The sequence below is a fragment of the Syngnathus floridae genome, chromosome 22 (genome assembly GCF_059516105.1).
Source record: "Syngnathus floridae isolate MCC-2025c chromosome 22, RoL_Sflo_1.0, whole genome shotgun sequence".
NCBI classification, from domain to species: domain Eukaryota; kingdom Metazoa; phylum Chordata; class Actinopteri; order Syngnathiformes; family Syngnathidae; genus Syngnathus; species Syngnathus floridae.
The window spans coordinates 839,041-844,406 of NC_142434.1; positions in this window are offsets into that span (position 1 = coordinate 839,041).

Below are 5,366 nucleotides of genomic sequence, written 5' to 3' on the forward strand. Positions count from 1 at the left end.
CATCTATCTGTATTGAATGAGTCACTCACTTGAGCAAAAAGGTCAAAAGGTTCTATGGTGAGGAAATCTGAATTGAACCTCATTCAGTGTAGCCTCTGGAGACAACTACACGGCCATCTTGGATTCGAATTTAGTTTTTGCCAGAATCCGTAAAACGAACATATGCTGTAAAATAATGCGATGCTGATTTTGGCTATGTGACTAACATGTAAGCCTTGTTTGTGTTGACTTTTTTTTCCTCTCGGTTCTGGGCGCGAAGGTTGTGTACTTCCCCAAAATGTGGCTAATGGCTGACTTTTTACGATCTCAGCAAAGGCGTCCAATGCGGTCTTTGGCAGTCAAATTGACAAACTGCAGCCAGCTCGCTCGTATTAAATCACCGCCTTGGAATGAGAATCTTAAGAAAAGGCCCGGCGGCAGCTTGAACCGGGCGGGTTCTCATTTTATTTTCTGCTAATTATGCAGTAAATTTGAGCGGGCAAATGATTCTGCGCAATCATTTAGAAAATCAGGGAGAGACGACGGTCAAGCTCGCAGTGTCGTATTTATTGCTCCGTGTTAATTTTATCGGTTGTGGTTATTACAACAGAGGATTTAATCGCCCTGCGAGATGAGCACAAACAGTGTGATTTATGACAGGCGCGCTAATCGCTGGCTTCCCCTAAAACAAAAAAAATTCAAGGGTTCAAAATTACAAATTAGATACCAGACATCAGTGGTGTATTTGATGATTTAATATCTTACATTTAATTTGTAGTCATCTTGTATGTTAAGGCTTCTATAAACTTCATGCCAGACTTCATGGTCAAAAATGAAGGATTTAAGGAGTTGTTCCGATGCTAAAACAAACTCCAGCACGTTTGAAAAAGAAGCCATTTAAGACGGGCTCATGAAGATTTGCAAGAATCATAAACAGCAGGAAGCGTTGACCTCCCTCAAACAGACGGAGAAAGGGTGCAAGATGGGAAAAAATGCCCCCCAACCCCCTCTTGGGGAAAGTACCCACCTGGCATGTGTGGCAAGGTGCCCTCATGTTAGTTGGTCAACAACTCAAAGATGAAGGTTGCAGGAAAGTAATTGAGCCTCTGTGGCAGCAGGTGAATCTGGAGCATTGTCTTAAATCATTCGAGTTCGACATTAGCTTTGCGTTAGCGTTAGCAAAGCAATCACAGGTCCCCAATAAATGTTCACCATGAAGTCAGCCATTGTTGCGTTAGCGCTGACAACTATTAGGCCAAATATTTTCATTAAGGTCCGTGTCGTTCCTCTGCGACCACAACAACGACCCCGCATTGAGCCGTAAAAGAGCATTTATCGTTCAGCTGCTAATACCAACAAACGATAAATCTTAGCCCAAAGTCGTAAAAGTCACGCTACATGCATATTGACCGCGAGAGCTGATTGCAATCTAAACACGTGTTAGATCCCATGAGCCTTTAGGACATTTGATTTTATGCATTGATATAAGCGCCGCCGCACCGAGCTCATCACGGGCTAAATTTGGCACTTTTATGAGCATCGCCGCCGTTTGTGTGAACTTGAGGTGAGAGCGAAACAGAAGACAGACAGCGCGACCGAAGCGTGTCAGGAGACAACAGCCGCCGCCGCCAATTAACTCGCTCGGACAGTTACGACGTTCTCCCAAGTACCTGCGCCCCGGCCGCTCTCAACCTTTTGACCGCTCATCCATAAATTAGAAGCCATTAAGTGGTGCACCAAAGTAAGACGTTCATTAAAATATTCATCATTTCTCTCACAATTAGCACCAACTTAGTCCTGGCGGCACTTTTAAAAGATGTTTGGACACTCGCTGGAGCAGAAAGTGGCAATCGATGAAGTTCGCTTGACTTACTACTTGAAGTTTGAAAAGCCCTCCCCGTCTTTGTTCCAGTCCAACACACAAATGTTTGACAAGCGGTCGTCACGTGCCGAGTTTTATTGACGAAACGAGCGCTTCAATTTGCCTTCTGTATTTCATTGTAAATTTTGAAAGAACTTCCAAAAAACCTTGATTTGACATACGTCATCATCATCTATAGAAAAGACGACTTTACTGTCTGAAATCCATAATAGATTCTTTTTATCCCCAATAAAAAGCATCGTGACGCAACTCATCACATGTTTGAGTACATCAGCTCGCCGTGTTTCATCACTCATCTGGCATTCAAGGTTACGCCAAGTGACTGAAGCGCAGCTCCACTTGATTGCTTTTGTCTTGTTGTTCTGCTCGCTCCGTCTCGCTGCGGCGAGGATAATAAAAATGTGACGCTACCAAGAGGCCGTGTAGAATGTTCACGGCTTTTTTTTTGCCTGATTAAAATTTCCCTCTTCGTTTGCCAGCAGTCATTGAATGCACTGATGTTTATGTAAAAAAAAAAAAAAAAAAAACATAACAAGCCACGGTAAGATAACTGCAGAATCGAGAATCATTCTTTTATTAATGGAGGAGAGGGGTTTAAAGTGTTTACATTTTGATTTATGAATCCCCCCTCATGCAAGATTAACACGATGTGTGAAATTGAACATGTCATAGCGGCCTTAGCGTAATTAATCAACACTCGCCCGTGTTTTCCTCTCATGTGTAATGAGAAAAAAAAGAAATAATAAGCAACAGTCCTCTACTTTCAGTTGATTTCATATTTATTCCTTTGTAATGATACCCTGGTGTAGTACTTAAGCAATTGGCTGCTTCGGCACGGTAACAGAAACGCGGTCTAGCTGTTTTTTTTGTGTTGGATTTGTTCATTTCAGAAAAGTAACTTGGTCAACAGTGGATACATTTTCCGATACCTTGTATATTGACGTTTATACAGTGAAGTATTTGTTTGCCGTGTCGTACTGTGTGCCTGACAACAACAAAAAAATCGACCCGATGTCTCAGTACTCGCTAAGCTCATAATGAAATGAAATAAAATGATAAAAATCATTCATTCTTAAAAAATGCACACCCATAAACATATCCTACACGCATTTCAAATTATTTCTTGGATAAATAAAACAATCAAATAAAATGTAAGGCTTTCTTAGCTTCAATGTATCGAATCATTTAATTTCCAATAAGTAAAATCGTTTTATTAGAATATGAACACAATTCGCAATGTATCGTTAGTAATAATTGGTCTTGTATTTTTCTACTTTGTCGTCTTGTTCGCTGCTTTATGATTAATTGAAAGTCCGATTAGCCGGTTCCCTTTGCGCTTGATTGTATATCACCGAGAACGTTAGCGTGTGTTTTTGCGCTAATGCAGTTGGTGTGTAGCTAAGAGGCCAATCTGTTGCGCTATTGATGTTTCCCTTCGCACGGCAGCAGAATCCTGCGGAATTCCATTAAACAAACAAACAAGTGTCGAGGGACAGCCCATAACACAAGTCGAACATCCAACACGTCCAGCAAATGTTACAGTGCACCGGCAGCACGGACACGTGTTAGCAATCTGTTAGCACGCGGGTCGATATTCCATCCATCCGATCTGGATGGCTTTTTTTGATCACCTGCCCCACAAAATATGAGGCCACGGGTACGGGAAGCGGCTCCCCATCGATCCCGTCGCGTGTAATCTCTCTGCCGGGAGAGACGGACGGCGTGGTTGTAGGCCGTACGCAATCCGTCACCGCCGATGTGTCATTTCAGCCGCCTTTTTCCTTTTCATAAACGCATGATTTAGTACTACCTTAATGTTCCCACTCCCTTCCATTTTTATCTTTCATATATCGCCATGGAATGTTTAAACCCCTCTTGAGAGTTTGCTTTTAAACTCGTTTAATATTCATACATGCTAATATTTCCTATTAAATCCAAAGACCAAAATCCCCAGTGACTAGCAACTTAAACGGTGATTCATAAGGAGTCTCGGAATGACCGGGAATTCGATCGAAAAAAAAGTCTCGAGTTAATTATTTTTTTTTTCTCTCACCGCTCTCTCTTCCCTGGACGGCGGGTGGAGGTCAAAGGCATTTAGCGCTCATTTGGCACTCGCAGTTAATTGATGAGCCACTTCAGCCAAGTTGCGAGCCAACCGAGTCCGAGAGGAAGGACTCGTGTGTCAACGGCGCGTCGACAATAAAAATATGCCAGAGAGGCGCCGGCGGAACCTTTTGTTTTGCGCCAAAGCCGAGACAAAAGAAAACGTGGCGAAGCACGCGGGGGAGGCGCCGGGAGAGGAATGATGGTTGGCCAAGCAAAAGCAGTAATGGAATTGTCAGAGTCCCACATCATTGATTTAACGGGTGCACCTCCATTACTTTCCATTGGCTCTGCTCACACAATGTGGGTCACCAATACAAGCAGCCAGTCAGGACCTACTCCAATATCAAACGGCAAAGCCAGCAGGAAACCTATTTGCTGGGATAATTGTGCTTTGTCGGGTTTTTCCCCCCCCGAAGTGTTTTTCATTTTACCAAATTAAAGAAGTATGCAGCAGTCAACCGGTGAGTGCGCAGGATCTAAAGTGTAAAAAAAAAAAAAAGCTAGTATAATAACATTTAAAAAACAAAAATCCTAATGACATTAATTCCACATTTTTCATGTGCATTTATTTTTATCCTGCCCAAACAGTTTTTTTTTTCTTTTTACCCAAGTGCGAGAAAGAGGAGACTCACTAACTCAGTCATAAATCTCTCCACTACTTTTTGACCCAGACCCAGAAATCTTTGGGTTGATCTGACGTCTTGTCGCTGCCAAATAGCCTCTCAAGCTTCATTGATGCTAATCTCCTGACATTATTGGCTGCTAGCACTTCCTTAATATCCTGTGCTCCTGCGCAAGTTAAGTTTGAAAGTTCAGCTTGAGTCAAGGCCAACTCGTCTTTGTTGACACGCCGCCGCCGCCGCCGTTCAAGCCCTGAAGTAAGCGGAGGCGAGCCGAGCGGCGCGCTTGGGAAGCGTCGGCGCGTCAGACTCGGTGGAGGTGCGCACAGCTTTTGATAAATGGGCGGCGCTTTATCGGAACAACCTCGGGGGAACGCCAGAACATGTCGTTGCGGGAGGAGGGGGGGAGGAGCCTCTTTGCTGACGGAAGCCCACGTCGGCTCGGCAGATAAGACGCGGCGAATGATGACAAACGGAGAAAGGATGGCGGCGAGAAGTGGGCGCCTAAATGGAAGGTGGTGCGTGATTGACACCATTTTGTGCGTGCGTGTATCCATATGGCTCACGCGTCCTCTTTTATCAGTTATGCGGCATTTTTATCTGCATGACAAATGATGAACTCGCGACACAACACACATCTGCTCCGACCACTTTTGCGAGAAATAAAAGCTATTTGACGGAGAAAACTACAAGCAAGCGCAAAAAATTACACTTCCCTGACAGTTCACATCAAATTTGTCATGAACTCGTGCCTCATATTGTCACCAAACGAGTGATTG